The following is a 19,895-nucleotide window of genomic DNA, read 5'->3' as shown; positions in this document are numbered from 1 at the left end:
GATCAGCTCATGGTCGCTGTCACCCAGGTTCCCATCAATCATTAGGTCACTGATCTTGATTGATCGTTCCCATGAATTGTTAGGTTGCTGATTGTGGGTTGATTTCTGAGCCTTAACTGCCATGGAAGTATTGCTCAAGTCAGATGGTGATGCCCAAGTCAGATGATGCTAGCTAGCTCCTTGAGTACTCTGGGGCGTAAATTGTCAGGTCCGGCTGACTTGAAGGTGTCCAGCCTCTCAAGCTGTTCCTTCACAAGGTCAGCATTGATAGAGGGCAAGAAACCACCCTTGCTTAGGCATCCCTGTCCCGTAATGGGCAGGGTCGTGATAGACTGACGCAAAGTACCCATTTAGCAAGTTGGCTTTTTCCTCAGTGTCAGTTGTCAGTTCTCCCTTTTGGTTTAGCAGGGGTCCAATGTTGCCCTTGCTTTTTCTTCAGCTCCCCACATATCTAAAAAAGGACTTTTTATTGTCCTTGATACTTGTGGTGAGTTTTTTGGAGTTTTTGGCAGCCTTAAAAAATAAAATTATTTGAAAGAACAGTTGTTCTAGTCATTGAAGATGCTTCCAGATGAAGTACATAAACATATGATGCTCAAGACTATTTTCTAAATTAGAAATCACAGAATGCATTTCACATCTCAAAATATGATAGTGAGAGAGAGAATTATTTAAAATCATAATTTAATTATAATTTGGATAATAAAATTTAAATGCATGTTTGTCATCCATTTCCTCTCATGATTATGAGGGATGCTAATCTGAAATTTGTAATAATTTCATTCTCTGGGCTGGGTTCTTCTACCTTGTTGCCATTGTCACTTAGAGCCAGAAAGTAAATTACGTTTATCTGAGCATAATTAATTAAATCTAAAGGCACACATTGCCTTTAGTACTTCCATGAACAAATGTAATTACTAATGCGTTAATCTCTGCAGTGTTAGGTCCAGGTCTGAAAAAGTAACCTGGGTAAATTATTGTGGGACAGATACTTGGGTGATGTAGATTGCCCTGTCTCCACAGATCTCAACAGCAATACCACAAATATACACCAGCTGAGGATCTACTCATTTATGGAAACAGCCACGATGCTTCTAATAGGTTACTACTGTTACTTCAGTGGGACAAGTTTAGATAATAAATCCTTGACACAATAAATTTAATCCAGAAGAAATGGTTTTGATTTTTAAATGTACTACTGGAAATCCCTCTAGTCAATAATTTGCCTTTTTTGACAAAGAAGAATGTATTCTACATTTTGGGTGATCATAATCATGGTCTGTACAAATATTTTCTACAATATATTTTCAGATTTATAATGAGGTGTTAATAATCTGTACTTTTCACAAGCTTTATCATAACTGGTTGTGGAGTGGGGTGATGACTTCTTTCCCACTCCTTATATAGATTACAGAATAATGGGTGCTGTTTCTTTACTATTTTAGTCCCTCAGAAGTTTCAGAACACAACACTAATTCACTGCCAGTTACAGTAGATTGTCTTTAGACTTTTCCTGTTATTTCAGTAGTTGACAGAAAATACTTTTTTGTGTTATCTTGGTTTTCTCAGTCTCAAGGTTACAGCTTTCTTCACCTTGGTTTGTATCTCAGCAGTATTGACTGCTTTCGTGAATATTTCATTGCTGCTTGCATAGATATTTTGTTCATTACAGCACATGCTCATAGTATTGGCAGGTCAAAAAGACATGTATTATATATGCACAGGTACTGAGAAATGAAGTTGTCAGCATCATTCACTATGTCACATAAATATTTCTTTTATCTTCTGCTTCATGGAGTTCTCTATTTGTATTCATAAGTATGTCTTTTTCAGATAAAAAAGATTATTATAAATTATGTTTTTGCACAACACTCACAAAACAACTTAATACCTTAAGCGTGTTAGCTGCAGTTTCTCTATCATGTGCTTTCTGCTTTGTTTCTCCCAGTATTGTTGTTTATTTTCTTTTTTTTATCATTCTAGTGTGCAACCCAGGATCTACAGAAGTATTTCTGCTCTTTTGGTTTCTGCAGAATTTATACTTTCATTAGAATTAGAGAAATATATAGGTTATAGTATTGTCAAAGGTGATATCTTGGGGGAGGGGAGGGGGTTGGTATTTTGATTTTGGAACTGATGTAATCCTGATGAAGTTAGTGGAAACTTTTCTCTTCATTTAAGGACATTTAGGGTTTTAATATGTGTAAGATTATGCCACAATGGGACCATGTTGAGAATATTTTACTCATCGTAATCATCAGAAATATCTCATTTTCTTCATTTGGCTAGATAGAAAAACGTGACTTAAAACAGGTTTCCTGCTACCAACCTGTATTTGACCTGGTCAATTCTTGTGTGACCAAACTAGTGGACTTTGTACACTCTATTTTTGTCAGCGATAAAGTAGGCTGGAAGTTTCTCACCTGTACAAATAAATCTTCTGAACCTTCAGAAAAAGGGGAAGTGCAGCAAATTTCTGTTCCAGTCTCTTATCAGGTGAGTGAGGATAATTTTGTGTAAGCTATTAGTATTCTTTTATTATTCATTTTGCTTTACTATGGATGGAAAGATAAGGCGTAGGTAGGCAATGACTGTGAAACTCAGTTTTGGCAATCTCATACCTACTCATGCCAGTTTGGGAAGGAGGTGAGCAGCCCACGGTGGCAAAAGAACAGATTAGGGACTATTTAGGAAAGCTGGACATGTACAAGTCCACGGGGCCAAACAGGATGCACCTGAGAGTGTTGAGGGAATTGGCTAGTGTGATTGCAGGGCTGGCCATCATCTTTGAAAACTCATGGTGATCAGGAGAGGTCCTGGACAATTGGAAAAGAGCAAATATTGTGCCTATCTTTAAGAAACAGAAGAAGAAGGATTCAGGGGACTATAGGCCTATCAGGCTCAACTCAGTCCCTGGAAAAATCATGGAGCAGGTCCTCAAGGAAACCGTTTCTAAGCACTTGGAGGAGAAACAGTCCGCATGGATTCACCAAGGGCAAGTCATGCTGATCAACCTGATTGCTTTCTATTGTTGAAGTAGATTTATCCAGGCCCCTCTAACTTGATTATAAATTTATCCAGGCCTCTATCCGACTATAGATATATCCAGGCCTCTGACTTAAATAAGGAAAAAGAGTAAAGAAAAAAAATGGTCTTGCTTCGTATTTTAAAATGTTTTAAGATAAGAAAAACTTATCTTCTGCTTATTATGACTCCATGCACAGTTCTTTTGGAACAAATGTTCTTCCTTTCCTAAAAACAAAAAAGGTGATAACAGTTTTCAAAACAAAACGTGTCGCTGAGCAAGCAACTGTTATGATTTGCCCCGACTTTCTTTTCAAGGATGCTTTGTTTAAACAATTTTAGGTATAAAAAGGTGTGTTAACTTGTAAAGGGGAGGAGTTCTGTTTAGATCTCCTCCCTACGATCATATGGCATAGTCGCCAATAAACTCAGACTGAGTCTATGAATTCTAATACCAAACACAACACGAAATTTGATTTCTTCCACACTATGATGAAGTGACTGACTCTGTAGATGTGGAAAGAACACTGGATGCAATATACCTTGACTTTAGCAAAGTTCTTGATATGGTCTCCCACAACATTCTTCCAGAGAAGCTCAGGAAGTATGGGTTAGATGAATGGACTGTTAGGTGGAGAGAAAACTAGCTGAATCATTAGTCTCAGAGGGTAATAGTCAATGGCTTGATATCTAGTTGGCAGCTGGTATCCAGTGGAGTGCCCCAGGCCTTGGTCCTGGAGCCTGTTCTGTTCAGTATTTTCATCAGTGACCTGGAAGATGGGATAGAGTGTACTCTCAGCAAGTTTGAAGATGACGCAAAGCTGGTGAGGAGTAGTAGATACAGTGGAGGGTAGGGCTAGGATTCAGAGAGATCTTGACGAATTGGAGGATTGGACCAAAAGAAATCTCTTGAGATTCAGTAAGGACAAGTGCAAAGTCCTGCACCTAGGATGGAACAAACCCATGTACCGGTACAGGCTGGGGACTGACTGGCTAAGCAGTAGCTCTGCAGAAAATGACTTGGGGGTTACAGTGCACCATATGCTGAATATGAGCCAACAGTGTGCACTTGTTTCATAGTTGGTAGGGTCGGAAGGGACCTGAGCAGATCATCAAGTCCAACCCCCTGCCATGGGCAGGAAAGGATGCTGGGGTCAAATGACCCTGGCAAGGTGTCTATCTAGCCTTCTTTTGAAGACCCCCAGGGTAGGAGCAAGCACCACTTCACTTGGAAGTTGGCTCCAGATCCTAGCCACCCTGACTGTGAAGTAGCACCTCCTGATATCTAGCCAGAATCTACTCTCCGTCAATTTATGGCCATTATTCCTTGTTAATCCCAGTAGTGCTTGGGGAAACAGGGACTCTTCCATTGCCTGCTGGTCTCCCTTGGCCAGTTTATAGACAGTCACCAGATCCCCTCTCAGCCTTCTCTTGTGAAGGCTGAACTGGTTCAGGTCTCATAGCCTCTCTTTGTAGGGCCTGCCTTGCTGCCTCCTGATCATGCGAGTAGCCCTCCTCTGGACCGTCTCCATGTTGTCCACATCCCTCCTGAAGTACAGTGCCCAGAACTGGACACAGTACTCTAACTGCGGCCTGTTCAATGTCATATAGAGAGGGAAGATCACCTCCTTGAACCTGCTCCTGATGCATCTGTGGATGCATGACAAGGTGCGGTTAGCCTTCCTGACTGCATCCCCACACTGGCGGCCCATGTTCATCTTGGAGTCTATAATGACTCCAAGATCCTTTTCTGCCTCTGTGCTGATGAGAAGGGAGTTTCCCAGCCTGTAGGTATGCTGCTGGTCCTTTCTCCCTAGGTGCAGTACCCTGCACTTGTCAGTATTGAATCCCATCTTATTCTCATCCGCCCACCCCTGTAACCTGTCCAGAGCCAATTGCAGCTTGTCCCTCCCTTCTAGGGTGCCCACTTCTCCGCACATCTGAGTGTCATCCGTGAATTTGAACAAGGTGCTTTTCACCCCCTCGTCCAAGTCGCTGATGAAGATGTTGAACAGTGCGGGCCCAAAGACTGAACCCTGGGGAACCCCACTGCCCACATCCCTCCAGATTGAAAATGACCCGTCCACCACCACTCTTTTTGGGTGCGGCCCTCCAGCCAATTGCCCACACCTCCCTCTCTCTCTCTCTCTCTCTCTCACACACACTCCCCCCTCTGTCTCACACACACACACACAGACTCTCTCTCTCTCTCTCTCTCTCTTATGCACCACCCCCTCCACATATCCAAGCCCCACTCCCTGCAGAGAGCTGGCAGCAGCAGCAGCAGCTCTGCCTCTACTCTCCTCCTCCTCTGGCCAGACTGTAACTCACAGTTGGCCAGAGGCAGGACATGGGGCTGGGATCAGAGGCTGTCACTGACTTAGGTTTAAGTCAGTGACAGCCCAGGGGGCGGGGCCAGTTTGGTGCTCAGGCAGAGCAGATTAGCTCTGCAGAAGGCTAGAGCACTGCCCTCTGCAAAGCCTCCTGGGATGCCAGTGGAATTTGACCTATCTTAACATGTGATGGGATGTGGTATAGGCATTCATAAAAGCGCTTTAACCCAAAGTGCTTTTGTCTGATACCACACCCGTTGAGGTTTAACTTAGAGTTCTATCGGCCATTTAAAGCACTTTATAAGCCATGAACACCTGTTCAGTTATGGCTTTAGAGTGCTTTCTGTGCGCTTAACAGGTGATAACTATAACTTCTGTACAGGCCCAAAGCTGACAAGTTGTTCTCAGGGGTAATGCCTGTCTTCTCATTGATTCAAATGCCTTGGCAATCTGTAAAATGTATTTTGTTTTCCCATGTATTTTGTAAAGTACCATCTGTTTTTATAGTGCTCAGTAAATAAGGGATGGGTAAAGACTATAATCATGGATACCATAAAGTTCAAATTTGGTTACAGTTAGTTCCCAGTTTTCTTAGCCTGTTTACTCTCATCACTATTACAGATTTATAAATATTCAATCATGCATGGATTTAAACGGTCTTTTGCATCTCGGGTGACTGCCTAGCAACAGGGCTGTTGGCTATTGTAGAGCATGTCGGAGCTCTCTGTCTCTGTCTCTGTCTTATTTTAACCATATAGTATGTCTATATTAAAACTGCCACACACATTCATACAATGAGTTTTAGTTTTGATCCTGAAGTATCACTTCAGTGTAAAATTCCCAGCCAGGTATAATATTAATTCCTTTATGTCCAATTATGGATGTGGGGAAGGAATTACCTTTTTAACTGAAATATTTCATACATAATCTTTGCTGAAAGGGGAATTCTTCAGCCATTTTTGAGTGGAGGGAGAAAATATAGTATTATTTAAAAATATAATTACCATATTTTCTTGCCCCAAATTGGAGTGCATAATTTTTCTGTTCAGGGTTGGAAGTACCCTCCTTTGATTCCTGCTCTAAAGTGCAGCAGCTGTTGTATTATTGTTGAGGAATCTGCCCACTGACTTCATGGCTTGTTGTCTACTCTACAGGTAATAATGATCATCTCTCCTTTTTAATGGTATTGATGTCCCACCAATCAAGCTAACCTCTCTTAGGGAAATTTTGCTGTCTGAAAGCTACGACTGGTCTGTCTGTTCCATAGCCTCTTTAGCTTAGATTCTTGGGCTCTTTAGCAGAGGCTCTTTAGCTCTTTTCAGAAGCATATATCTAGCCATGGAGACAAGGATTTAGTAGCAGATGGAGAGTTAGCTTTACTTATACAGGAACAGAAGGGTGAGTCAGCTGAAGATTAGGCTCTCTTCCTGCTCCATGCAGCCATATCTTAAAGAATTTTTTTCCTTCATTCTGTCTTTCAAAAACAAGTTGTGTATTATAGTTGGTGGGGTGTGTTGTATGTGAAATAATACAGTATGTACCTTCCTATTCTTTTTGCTATATTGCAAACAAGAGCAGCACAACTCCTCTCTAGGTTTTTAGCAGTTTGAACAGACAGCATTACAATTCATGCGAATAAACCTATTCATGCAAGACTCCCTGTCAGCTTTCCTTACTGTTTTTAAAGTTTGCCATTTCAGGAGAAAGAAGGTTATTTCTGAGGGTGGTTGGGTCACGTTCACATTAATTTTTTAGAGAAATCTAAAAAAGGAGCTAGACAGTTCAAGCACTAGGAATATTAATATATAAATGAAGCAACAGACCCACACATAATTGCTGCACCAATAATAAACTTTCCAGGTAGCTCACAAGTTCTTTCATGGTCTGACTTCACTTTGCATCTTACTCTCAAATCAAAAGGAGCCCTGACTTAGGAGAAATTGAGTTTCAAATAAAACTCTGCAGTGTCAATTATGAAATTATGCTAAATAATAAATATGATTGGCATTTTGAAATTGGTTTCTAGTATCATGCAAGAGAGAATCTGTAACAGTGGTGACCAAAATGTTAATTTCTTGGTGCACATGCGGTTTCCTCACCGTGTCAGCTGAGAATGGTTAGAACACGCTAATTGAATAAGATAGAATGTCCAGGGATATGAAATATCATAGCTGAAAATGTAACTGCCAGTAATTAACTGTTAATCATCTTCAGCTAGTAAATGATCACCAGGCAATCCAAGTTATGGAGAGAAAGACTGGAAGAATTCCCAGTGTGGGAAGATTTTTTTTTTTATGCTGTGGCTTGTTGAGAGACTAGGTGCAAGTTTCCTTTGAGAACTAAGGGCTAGAGCCAATTTGGCTATAAACAGACATTGTATTTCTCCTAGGACAAAGCTTTTTGTGCCAGGATCCTACAGACATTCAAACCCATTGTCCTGCTTCGAGTACCTGTGAAGCATGCTAACATTTTTTTCATGGGACATCACTGTATGCCTCTGTAAATTAACAGCAGTGTATTTAACTTAATTGCAGTTCATTCCAGGAACAAGCCTGTCCAAACCTGTGTGCTTTCCCTAGCCACCTACTGGCACAGGAGCAGAAATGCAGTTTAGGGCTGCATGCATCAGGCCCTTTCTACACATGCAGGTAAAGGTGCGCTGGGATCTAACATGCAATTCACACAGTCTTGATTCCAGGCTCTCCCTGCACCAGCAAGAAATAAATTCTTATGGTTGGGGGATTGGAACCACCCCCTGTGGCTGCCAGGACCCAGCTGGGATCCCCATGAGAGCTGGGGATGAAAGGGTAGCAGTAGGCAAGAGAGGGATGGGAGATGAGGGGTGTGCTGTTGATGGGGAATTCTTATCTGCTTTGGGGACTTAAAAAATAGTCTCTGGCTGCTGATCCCAGTGTGATCTACCTGCCTGGTAGTGGGGGAAGTTGAGGGTGGGGCTGCAGCCACCCTTCATGCTTCTTCACAAACTCTTGAATCTGCTTAGGATCCTGGAGCCCCTGGGTAAACTAACCACAAAGTCATTATATAAGCAATACGCACCACTTTTATGTCTTCCTACGTTAATTTTTCAAAAGAAAGCAGCTGCATTTTGCGGGGAGATGGATCCTGTGTGCCTGTTATGCTTGCTCTGAGAATGCCCACTGGATTGGGCACTTGAAAAATACTTGTTCTGATCATTTTATTGACTATTTGTATTTAATTTTGTTTTTTAAGATGGAATTGAAAGCTCCTTTTAATTTCACTTGGGGTGTCTTTGTCTGATTTTAGCTGGCATCAGCTTTTCCAAGTAAGTGTACCACCTTGAAGTGGTGACATTTTCAATTTTTTGGGCTTTTTTCAATGTACAGCAAAATATTTAATAGTTCAATGGGGCATTCTGTTAGGGAAGTAAAGAAAGCCCAATAAACTCTTGGCCTTTATAGAATCATAACAGATCGTTTATTTAAAAAGACATGGGACTGACAAAGCTGCTTGCCTAACCTCAGTGCTCAATGCTGCCTTTGTCATTTCCTTTCCCATTTCTTGTATATATTGCTGTCAGCTTAGGGAATAAGGTTTTGAGTTTTGGGCGTTTCTCTCTGATTTAGACTCCGAGGCAACTAACTTGCTGGTGGTGTCATATAGTAAGTGATTAATCATCAACATCATCACCACGAAGACCAAAAGGGCAAATAGTACCCTTACATCAGTGCTTAATCATCTTTCCAGTTGCCTGGAATGAGACACACGTCTGATATGTTTCATAAGCTGGTACTAATATTTAGTTATTATTTCAGCCTGGAAAATACTTAAAATAAATACAAGGAAACAATGTTTTTCTTTTAACCATGCTTCTTTATGTGTTTAACCTATGGAACTTGCTGGCAGAAGGCATTATATGTGGCCAAAAATTTAGCAAGGTTTCATAAAGAATCAGACATGTAAGTTGGTAATGAAGGCACCCCAAATGTATATACCCATATAAACCATGTATTCTATGTATGCATTATAAACTCTTAAGATTGACAGAGCATAAGCTCAAGGAGACAACTGACTTTGGACTAAACATATTTTATTGAATATTATCTAGGCAGCATTCGAAATAGCACTGGGAAATACATACACAAACCACATAAAGGTGAAGTTATGCCTACCTCTGAACAATACTGGTGATATAAAACATGTCATTCATTAAATGTGAACTATGTTAAATTGGTGAAGCATCAAGTAAAAAGTGGCCATTGACCAATTGCCAATGTCACCAAAAAAAGAGACTTACAAGGTGAGTATGTGGTTTTACATGGATAGTGCTCATTTCCCAGGGCATAATACAGAAGAAAACCAGGTTTTCGGTATGAAAACAGCTCCCAATTGTGAGTCGGGTCTTGATGATTTCACTGGAAAGTCCTAACAGAAAGGCTGCGTCTGTATTAACCATTAAATAGCAATATTAATCCACAAAGGAACAATTGTGAAGAGAGTGTATAAACACAAAATTAAAACCTGATGCTAGCAATAGGAGCTTAGCAGTAATAAATCTGACAATGGCACTCATATTTATCAGTCAAGTGAGCACATTTCATTTATTTTCCTCTCTTGCATCACTGTACTTCTTATTCCTTATGCAGTCTCATACAGGTCTTTCTTATTAAACCTAAGTTAAACTTTTAGGTTTTCACTGCCTAATTGGAAATATAACAAAGCCATTCTGCTGAACTCAAACAAGTGTTCAAAGTCATTATGACCCTCTGAAATTTGTGAGTTTTACTCATACACCACCTAATCTCTAAGCACTGCCCTTTCTCCTTTTTTTCATCAACAACATACCCAAAAGTCCAGCTTACAAGTTACTGTGCAAACATGTAGAGACAGTCTTCATCCCAAAGAATGAAGTGTGAATAAACAAGATGGACACAAAGGATAGAAGGGGGAAAAGCCAAGAGGCAAAGTGACTTCACCAATGTCACGCACAGCAAGTCATTGTGATTTGGCAGGAATAGACCAGTGTCAGTCTGGCTAGGGACAGAAATTACACAGAAAATGGTATAATTGGAAACCAGTTTAAATCTGTAACAGAATAGAAGTTCAGTGTACATAAACTGCTTTTAAAACACCCCAAATGGGTTTAAGATAGACCTGAATGATTTAGATTAAACTGGTCTATCAAATTTCTATCCTAGATCTCATCCTGACTCAAGTTACCTTGGTCCCCCAGCATCCCAAAATGTTTTGTACCTCTCCTGCAAACCCCAACATCACATGGAGCCATGCTGGAACTCAACCAAGTTAGGCTGCTCCGAGCTGTCAGCCATAGGCAGGGGTGGCCACAGGCAGTGTGTGTAGCTCAGGAATTTTCTATCTTTATGCAGTGTCCTGGGGGGCGGGGAGCAGACAGTACTCAGCAAAAGGAAGGATCAGGCCTCTCAGAGCTCCAGCAAACTGCAGGACCTGGAGCTCCTCTGAGGCCTGGGAGATGGCAGCTGCCAGATCTCCCAGCCTCAGGGCTGTGTGAAACCCCCAGGTTAGGAGATGGCAGCTGTTGGATCTCTCAGCATCAGGGCTGCACTGGGCTGGGAGATGGCAGCTGCCACAATCTCCCAGCCTCAGGCTGTGTGAAACCTCCAAGCTGCGAGATCACAGCTGCAATGGTCTCCCAGCCCTGTGCAGCCCCGAGGCTGTGAGATCACAGCAGGTGTCACAGGGCTGCTCAGCTCCACATGGCAGCCCCAGGAGCCCACAGGGCATGTGGGAGGCATGCAGGATCACCTCCTCCCTGCTGGTGTGGCCAGTGCAGGCAGTGTGTCTACCTCCCCACCACAGAAAGCAAACTTCTGTTATGTTCAGTCCTGGTCTAACCTAAGTTGCTTACAGAAAAACATGTAGGTTTGAGCGATTTTTGCCTCAGGGTATTGAATGTCTACACTTAGCCTCTAGGTCCAGGGCCTGGTTTAGTGGGCTGTACTGCCTCAATTTTAGTCAGTCAGCATAAAAGAAAGATTAATATCAGAGTAGCAAGACTTTTTTTCCCCCAGCCACACCACATCAGTCTGTTGGATCAAGCACGTATGGATAACATTATATTAGGTGTTACATATAAACTACTATAAATTACCAATATCTATTTTTCTAGATTTCACATATTTGGATCTACAGGCTCTGTTTAAATCCAGCTTGTGTCAGCTGTAGGTGTTGTATAGTTTGAGACCCCCTTCTCAGGGATCGCGGCCCTACCAGTGGTGACAGGGTGGAACCTAGACTAGATTGTTCAGCTTGCCTCTCCGGTGCTGTATTCCTTGCCTGCCATGAATTTGATGTAATTCCAGGAGGCAGTTCCCTGTAGGCGGCCTTCCAGGTGTTTCACCCTGATCCCTTCACTGGGCTCCAAACCTCCCCTATACCATGCCTCCTCCCAACCACATCCAGTCTCCAACAGAGATGGATGTTGTCAGGAGTCTCTGATGACTCTGGCAGCGTGTGTTCTCTGCAGCTACCATGATAGTAGCTGAGGACTTGACTGGCCTTCACCTGACCTTGGCTGTTTTCTTGCCAGACTTCTGTGGCTGCTAATTAGCTAGCTCAGAACTTAAAGTCTCGTCCTGGGCCTAATGACCCACGACTGATCACTAGGCAGTGAGTGACAGCCACTATTGGCCTGCCCCACTGGCATGAACATAAATCTTCTCCCAACCTGGGATCAGGGTTGGGGACTTTACATGCCCCAGACTTGTCACTCAAGGCCCCTTTAACAGTCCTGCAGGGCTTTATCGACCCAACCCTCATTCCTAGGTTCTGGTTGCAAACTCTGGGGACTTCTGCTGTCCCTGCCCTGTTACAGAGTGCAGGGCCTGAGCAAGGATATAGGCCCCAGACCATTCCCTTACCCCTGAGTCTGATGATACTTCCCAAGGGGTAAGTACTAGCTCAGTACCCAGACCTTCTGTTCAATCCACCTCCACCCAGGGTCCCTCTGGCCTGTAAGTAATCTTATCACTGTCAGACCAACTGAATGTGCTAGTGCGTGATCCTGCATCTACCGTTCATTCAGCTTGGAAAATGGTGCTCCTCCGAGCACCCTGCCACTCAGGCTGGACTGGCTGCTTTGCTTCAGCAGACATCTGCTCCCTGTCTGGGAGCTGCTTAGTCTGCCACCTCTGCTGCTTGCCACTGCCGCCACTGTGCCCCTCTCTGGGACCAGAAGTACTTCTCTGGATGTGCTCTCTGCACTCCAGTGTCACACTGCTCCGGAAGTGCTGCAGTATCTCCTGCACACCACTCCCAGAGATTCCCTATGCCATGGTAAGCTTCGGACACTGGTTGTCTCACTCTTTCTCTCTGCCTCTCTCACAGTTTTACTGAAGTAAGAAGAAGAAAAAAAAAAGGTTAGTAATCACTAGTAGGATAAATACCATACCCTACTCAAATAAATAATTCATTTTTGTTTTAGTATAACCTGTTTACCAAGCCCCAGAAACTGCACAGGAGCCAACAGGGGTTTCTTACAAATTTTATATAGCATTACTGGGGGTTCAGGTCAACAGGCCAATAGGCTTAAGAGATTGGGAACACGTGGGTGAGTACATTAGGATATATGTAACAGGTGATTAAGCCTTAAGGTACATACATTTAGAATAAACCTAACAGGCACTAGGCAGTCAACCAGTGGTAAAACCTTTCAGTAACAGATATAAGGTAACCAACAGGAAACACTACCCATGGAATATTTACCCGGAGGGACTCTTGAGTTCTCCCTCAGCTCCAGAGGGCCCTCAAACCAGTCTCCAGTCCCACTGCACAGCCAGTTACCATGCACCCTGTCACTGCTCCTGAGCCCTTCTTCCTTCATCTGCAGAATCAACTCTGCTGCATACTTGGGCCCCATACTTAGCAAACCACAGCAGCAGGGCTTGAATCAGCTCCATTACAGCTATTGGATCTTCACCACAGGTCTTGCCAACTGCAGCCTCTCAGGATCAGCCCTGCTGCAGCTCCTGGAGCTCTGCTATGTGTCTTGCCAGCTGCCACATCCGCTCCCATTCATGCTCTCTCCCAACTGTTACCTTGTGCACCTGAACCCCCAGGTCTCCCTTCACTTCCTTCTCCTTTCCTCTGCAGCTTGCTGGGAAGCATAGTTCTGGCTACAGCCTGTTACAGCTCTTTTCTTTCTTGAGAAAATTGCTTAGAATCCCTATTGCTTATTAACAAGCTTTAGATTCATTAGATAAAAAAAACCCCTCTTTTAAAATATCTATTATTAGAATAATCTTAAGCCATACCTAACGATAATGCTAAGTTGTTTCTTCTTTAATCATCTTTACTTATCTTAGGAAACAGCTCAGTTTAACTGGTAACAAACCACAAGGCAGCCAACCACAATGGAACTGTATCGCTTTTTGTTTTAATTAAATCGCAGTACAAGTTAGAATGTCCAACAGGTCAGCCATACCAGAAATTCAGGTAGTTAGCTGTCTAAATACTTGTCATTTGTGGATACAATTAATTGACTGTCACCAAAAAGTGCTTGATTGTAGCAAATATATATTCCTAATAAGTATCCTGGATTCTGTTTTTGTTTGATTGTCTTTTGCTACATGCTCCTCTAGACTGTCCCATGTCTGCCTCTCAAACATCCATGAATGCAGAAATATTTTCTGAGAAAGGGATGTAGGGTTTTGTTTTATGCAAAGCCAGTTAATGCTCTGAAGGATTTGGATTCAGATTCCCTATGTGGTAATATAACTGGGCAGTAGGAAAACTGTGTGTATGTCTTTTCCCACATGGGTTATTGAATCCATTCTTACTATCCAAAGATATTGAGGGGTTAGACATTGTACAAACTAGATTTTCATCTCGTGTAAATTTGCGTGATTCCACTGAAGTCAATGAAGCTAAGCCATTTTATGCCAGCTATAATTCAGGCCCTGTGATATTAAGGATATTTTATCTAGCAATCTCCCACAGAGTTGTGGTTTCCTTTTTAATAATGCATTTTGAAAAATAATGTATCAAAAGAATTGATTTTCAAACCCCTTTTGTTCCCTACTGAGTGTAAGGGAATACTTTCAAATATTAGCATTTGGTTTTCTAACTTACCTAGGTACACTCTATTAGTAGTAAGATATACACATAGGTGCAGCATTGGTGAAAACGATGGAGTGGTTTTGATATTGCTAATTTCAATGAATATAAAGGTGTTCAAGCTGAGAGAAACTGCAGTAATGAAGCAGCAGTTTAGATACAACTGCAAAGACAGTCTTTCTCAGAGCAAAGATGTTGGCAGCATCCATTTTATATAACATGGTATAAAGGGTTTTTGTTTTTAAGTCTGTAGGAGAATATTTTCATCACGAGCATTGAAAGAATTTTTCCGCGTGTTCACAAAGTTGATGTACATTCCAGATGTGTGCTTGAGTCAAAGGATTGTAATGATGACACTGAAAGTGCCTTTAAAAAAATTACTAGTAGGAAGAAGAGAATGTTTTGAGGATCTGGAAAGAGATGCAGCTAATCCTGTTTAGGGCATGGTCTCCTGTTTGTCAGATTTGGTATCTACTCTTCAAAATTCTGCTAAATTTATGGATACTCCTACATACACCTTTTTAACTAATGTGAATTTTGCCTGAGTAAGGACGTTATGAAGGCACATTCTATAATTCTCAATATATTTGGATTTTTTTGTGTAGACAGTGCATCATAGTGACACTTACTGAAGTCAGAGGGATTGTGTTAGCCTGTTTTTTTGCACTTTAACTTACTTCTGACATTAGTTCATCACCCGTACAATATTTGCCAGGAAGCATTTCCACAATATGCTTTTCTCATGCTCTCATCCTTTCTCTTGTAATATTGATGTTTCTCCTTTCCTGCAAGCACAGCTCAGTAGGTCGTTTTTCCAAATCCTGTTGCTGTATCAATAACCAGGGTACATGATTGATAGCTTCTCACTGGCCAGAGCTCTTTTAAAGGGTCTTTGATTTACTGTACCAAGCTCTTAAAGTATAGTAGATTTCTGAGTAAAGACTTGCGGAAAAATTAACTGCCACAATCAGTTTGCAGTACTTAAGGTTACAGGCCAAAGCTTTTAAATTTGGGGACTGGAGCTGAGCTCCTAAACATGAGCTCCTGTAGCTAGACAGTCCATTAAACTTTTTTATTTAATTTTTCCAGAGAAGTTAGATTCCTGAAGCTTACATAGATTTCAGTGGAAGTTCAATAACTCTGAAAATCAGACCTTTTTTATTTATGCACCTATAGATATATATAATAAGGAGCCTAACTTTAGGACACCCATGTTAAATAATTTTGATGTGATTAATAACTGCCAGCTTTAGAGGTTTACCAGGCCTATAAGGATCTATGGGTTGCATTGGTTCATTGCCTTTGTTGCCCTTGTTGGTTTAAAATTTCTAGATGTAAGATCCTTTCATGATTATTAAAATTATGTTTACCCTCATACCCTCAACTGACTCTCATCTTGTAGGTCTTTTTCTTAATGGCACTATATATACAATTTAGAACAGGAAAGGGATTATATGAAAGGGCTCTTTATTTTTTATGGTGAAATCTTCTTAAACAAAAGTTGTATTAGTTGTCCTGCATACATCTTCGATGGTCAATTTAACTTAATAGTGTTTATGTTTAAAAGTATGAAGCACTGTGTCGTATGTTCTAGAAGTTAGGAGGAGAAAAGCCCACTGGAGTAGCTTAGCCACTTCCCATCCCTATTCCTCTAGCTTTCTTATCAGCCAGTTTGATGTCTGGAGGCATCAACCAGCCTAACATAGATCTGGTTTCCATAGCATCTATGGTTGTGGACAGGCCTTTCTCTTGCAGAGGAGTTTAAAGAACAAGTGAAACAAATCCAGAATAATCAACTAATATAAGGGTCAGAATTTACAATGCAACAGAGATCTCAACAAATTAGGTTGCACAAATGATAAATTGTTATAGAGTGTGATCTATTGGATATGAAATGCAGGTAGCTTTGAACAGACCTTCTAAGAAAACTAATTATAGGTGCAAACAATATTTTTAGAAGACAAAAAGCTTACTCTATTTTGCAATCTGATACTTAAATGTAATGGCTTGTATAGTCAAATACACTGCTGCTGCAAGTGTATATTCTGCCAGTAAAAGAAAACACTTATTCAATTTTTAATACAGTTGTTCAACCTTGATAACATTATTAAAATATCAGTATTCCTTAGTGAAAGATTCACGTTGATTTTTCTGCCACTGCTTGCAATTCTAAACCAGCCAGATACTTTTCCTGAAGAAAAAATAAAGATTTATTTGTAGTCTTTGAAGCCACAGAATTCCCTGTAGTGGAATTTTGAGTGACAGTTTTATAGATTTTTAATATAGGCAACCAGTGATATCTCATCCTTTGAGTTATTTTGTGCAAAAGATAAAGCTGGAATGGACCTCTGGAATACATTTTTGAGGTTTTGACAGTAAGACAGCCTTAAGAATGCACGAGCAAGAGGTTAAGTGACTTAATTTGAACAATGTAATGGCAAAGACTTTAGGCCAGATCCTATTCCCTCTATTAAGCCCCTAAGTCAGGTGTGTCAAACTGCTGTGGCCCCATCGGCTAGATGAATGGTGCAGGGCTGATCCACTGGCCAGAGAGCCCACTGCCTCTCCCCCCTCATGCCAGACCCAGTGCCTGTGGTGCCTGCTTTGGGACCCACTGTTGGGCCGGGACATGTGCCACATGTGATTCCTGTTCCAGCCAGTTTGGGACCCATGCTGCATAGCCCATGGGCACCATGCATAGTGCCCAGAACGGCCAGGGAGGTGACACCAATCCAGTGGTGTGTGGGTCAACTGAGACTCAGGGACAGCACCAGGGGCCAGATGACAGTGCTCTGTGGGCTGTATCTTTGACACCACTGACCTAAGTGGATTTAGGTATCCCATCCCACACTACTTAAGTCCCTGACAATCCATTAATAGGTCTCTTTTGCATATGCTGTTACTTAACTTTAAGGATAAGTCACAAAATAGCAGACAGGATGAGAAGGAGGAGGACCAGTCATCTTTTGTATTAACAGTATTTCAAGGACTCAGGCAGATCAGAATAGGATCATACATGGGTCATGGATAGGTATTCCTTTCTAGCACTAAGAATTTCTGCTGCAACAGACAACCCTCACCCTATAGGGCTGGGAGGGGCAAAGAGAACTGCTCTCCTTTGTCCTGCTTCTCTGTTTTCATACAGTTGGAACTCTCATCACTGTGGAGGAGTAAAAAGATGCGTCTGAAGCTGGAACCCTCCTATAGCCCTTGAATGGTTGTACTCTCTTTTCTTGTGCTGGAAGGAAGTCTTTTCCCCTGGCACAAATATAATGCCTGTACATGGCCATAACACTTAAATCCATGAAGTGCCTAATAGTTGGAGCAGCATCTGGTCCCTTAGCTATTATATTTTTCATACTTACTTAATAGAGCAGACTATTTTAAACAATGGAGATATGGAACATGGCCAAATGGATGCAAGTCAAACATTTAACTAGGATGCAAGCAATCAGATTAATCTAAGTAAAATGGATTATCATTTTTTAAACAACATGTTGGGGTTAACATGCAATTGGTTATATTAGGTTCAGCCCTAAATAGTATCAAGATTAACACAAATGTCAAGGAACAATAAACAGCACTCATAATTTATTTACCACAGTTCAAAAAAGTTGTAAATTTTGTATCACAGGATATCCTGTACAAATGGAGATTTTATCTTCTGCTGTTTGTGGTACACATCCTATTTATATTCATTATGTACTTTTGTGTGGTTCATAGGACATTTTATTTTCTTTCAGTTCCAGCTGTGAATATCATATTGTAACCAAAATTCCTTTCATGTGTGTTCAGCTTGTATTGCTTTGGGGAAAATGATTTTTTTCTGGTTAAATTACCTTTAAATCAATGCAGTAAAGGTGGTCTATTCATTTAGACCAGTGCGGGCCCGCCTCTTTAGTAGGTGTGCTAAAAATTAGCCCCTACACCCTCCCAAGTGCTATTCGTATCCCCTTCCCTTCTTTAATCTGATGCTCTGCTTTCTGTTCCCTGTCCTGTGCTGCATATCCAATCTTCTACTTTGTTTTCTGCTTTTCTACTTCCTACCCTATTTGCTGCTCTGCTACTTGTCCCCTCCCTGGTGCCATATGCCACACAGAGACTACTCGTGCTACCCTTAATGCAGGCTGGGCCAGAATTCTGCCCAAGTCAAGAGCATTCTAAGTTGCAGAACTAGGATCCTATTGGAATTTTTTTCAGAACACCTACAAATGGAAGTTCTTCAACCTTATAAAGGCTTGGAGTAAGGACATTTAATATCACTCTTCACAGCTACTATTTTGAAATAAAAATTGTATAATTGAATGAACTGAGAAGTATTAATTGGGGTACTGATGATACTTCAAATTTAGGTAAGATTTTAATATATCAGAATGAGGGCATTTTACTAACATACTAACATTACTAACATACTAACTAATAATATTCCTAACATAATAACTGACAAGACCATTTTCTTAGAATCCCTCTTGCAATAGAAAACACCAGCAGAAGGCTATCTGCCTGAAAAAAATAGTCAGATTTTAAGACAATTTTTCATCTTGTGCCATTGTAAGTCATATTGAATAGAATGAACTGAATCTTTATGGTAATATCTCTTGAGAACTTTAACATGTTTATCTCACAGAAGTTAGTACTCTGCAAAAGATAGATTGTAGAATAGATACCCAGAGGCACTACCAGTTTAAATAGTGTTTGGACTGTCAGCACTTTGGAAATAGGAACCATGTCTTTTGTTATTAATGTAATACCAAATTCACTGATGGTAGTTAGTAAATAACAAGGAGTACTTGGACTTTGGCAGTGAAATGAAACTGAATTTTCCATCTGAAATATAATGTGTGTGTTACAGCCTATTTCGTAAGCACTTTTAAATATTCTATAGATTTTTATTCACTTTGTATCACAAAAATTATATGGCTATTGTACTGTGTAGCAGGCCAGCAGGTCATGATGGTTATCCTGAGAGGAAGAGGCTGTCTTATGGTGAAAATGCTGGAGTGGGCATCAGAAGACCTTATTTCTATTCCTGATCGTGCCTTAGGCCAATACATAAAAGGGCAGGTTTTCATAGGTACTTATTTTCTAATGGCTTCACTTGGATTGTGGGTGCTCATCAGAGCCTAAATCTCTCTTTCGCTCTCTCTGGTCATGTTTTTCAGTTAAACAGAAATAATACTTTCCTACCTCAGAGTTGTGTTGTGAGAATAAATTAATAGGTGTAAGGTACCCAAATATGGTAGTGATGATGAATATTCAAAGAAATATCAATAAATAGAAAAGTTGGGTGTTATTGATGTGTGACAAAAATATAAGACATGATGCACTCTTCAATCCCACATTCTAAAAAGATCCAGCACACAATTGTGCCAGGTCCATATCTTCATCAGTGATTTGGATGAGGGGGTGCAAAGCACCCTGTTCAAGTTTGCTGATGACACTAAGATGTGGGGGGATGTGGGCACA

This window comes from Gavialis gangeticus, unplaced genomic scaffold (assembly GCF_001723915.1).
Source record: "Gavialis gangeticus isolate Ggan-Ray unplaced genomic scaffold, GavGan_comp1, whole genome shotgun sequence".
Lineage (NCBI taxonomy): Eukaryota > Metazoa > Chordata > Crocodylia > Gavialidae > Gavialis > Gavialis gangeticus.
Note: the sequence above shows the minus strand (reverse complement) of the source record.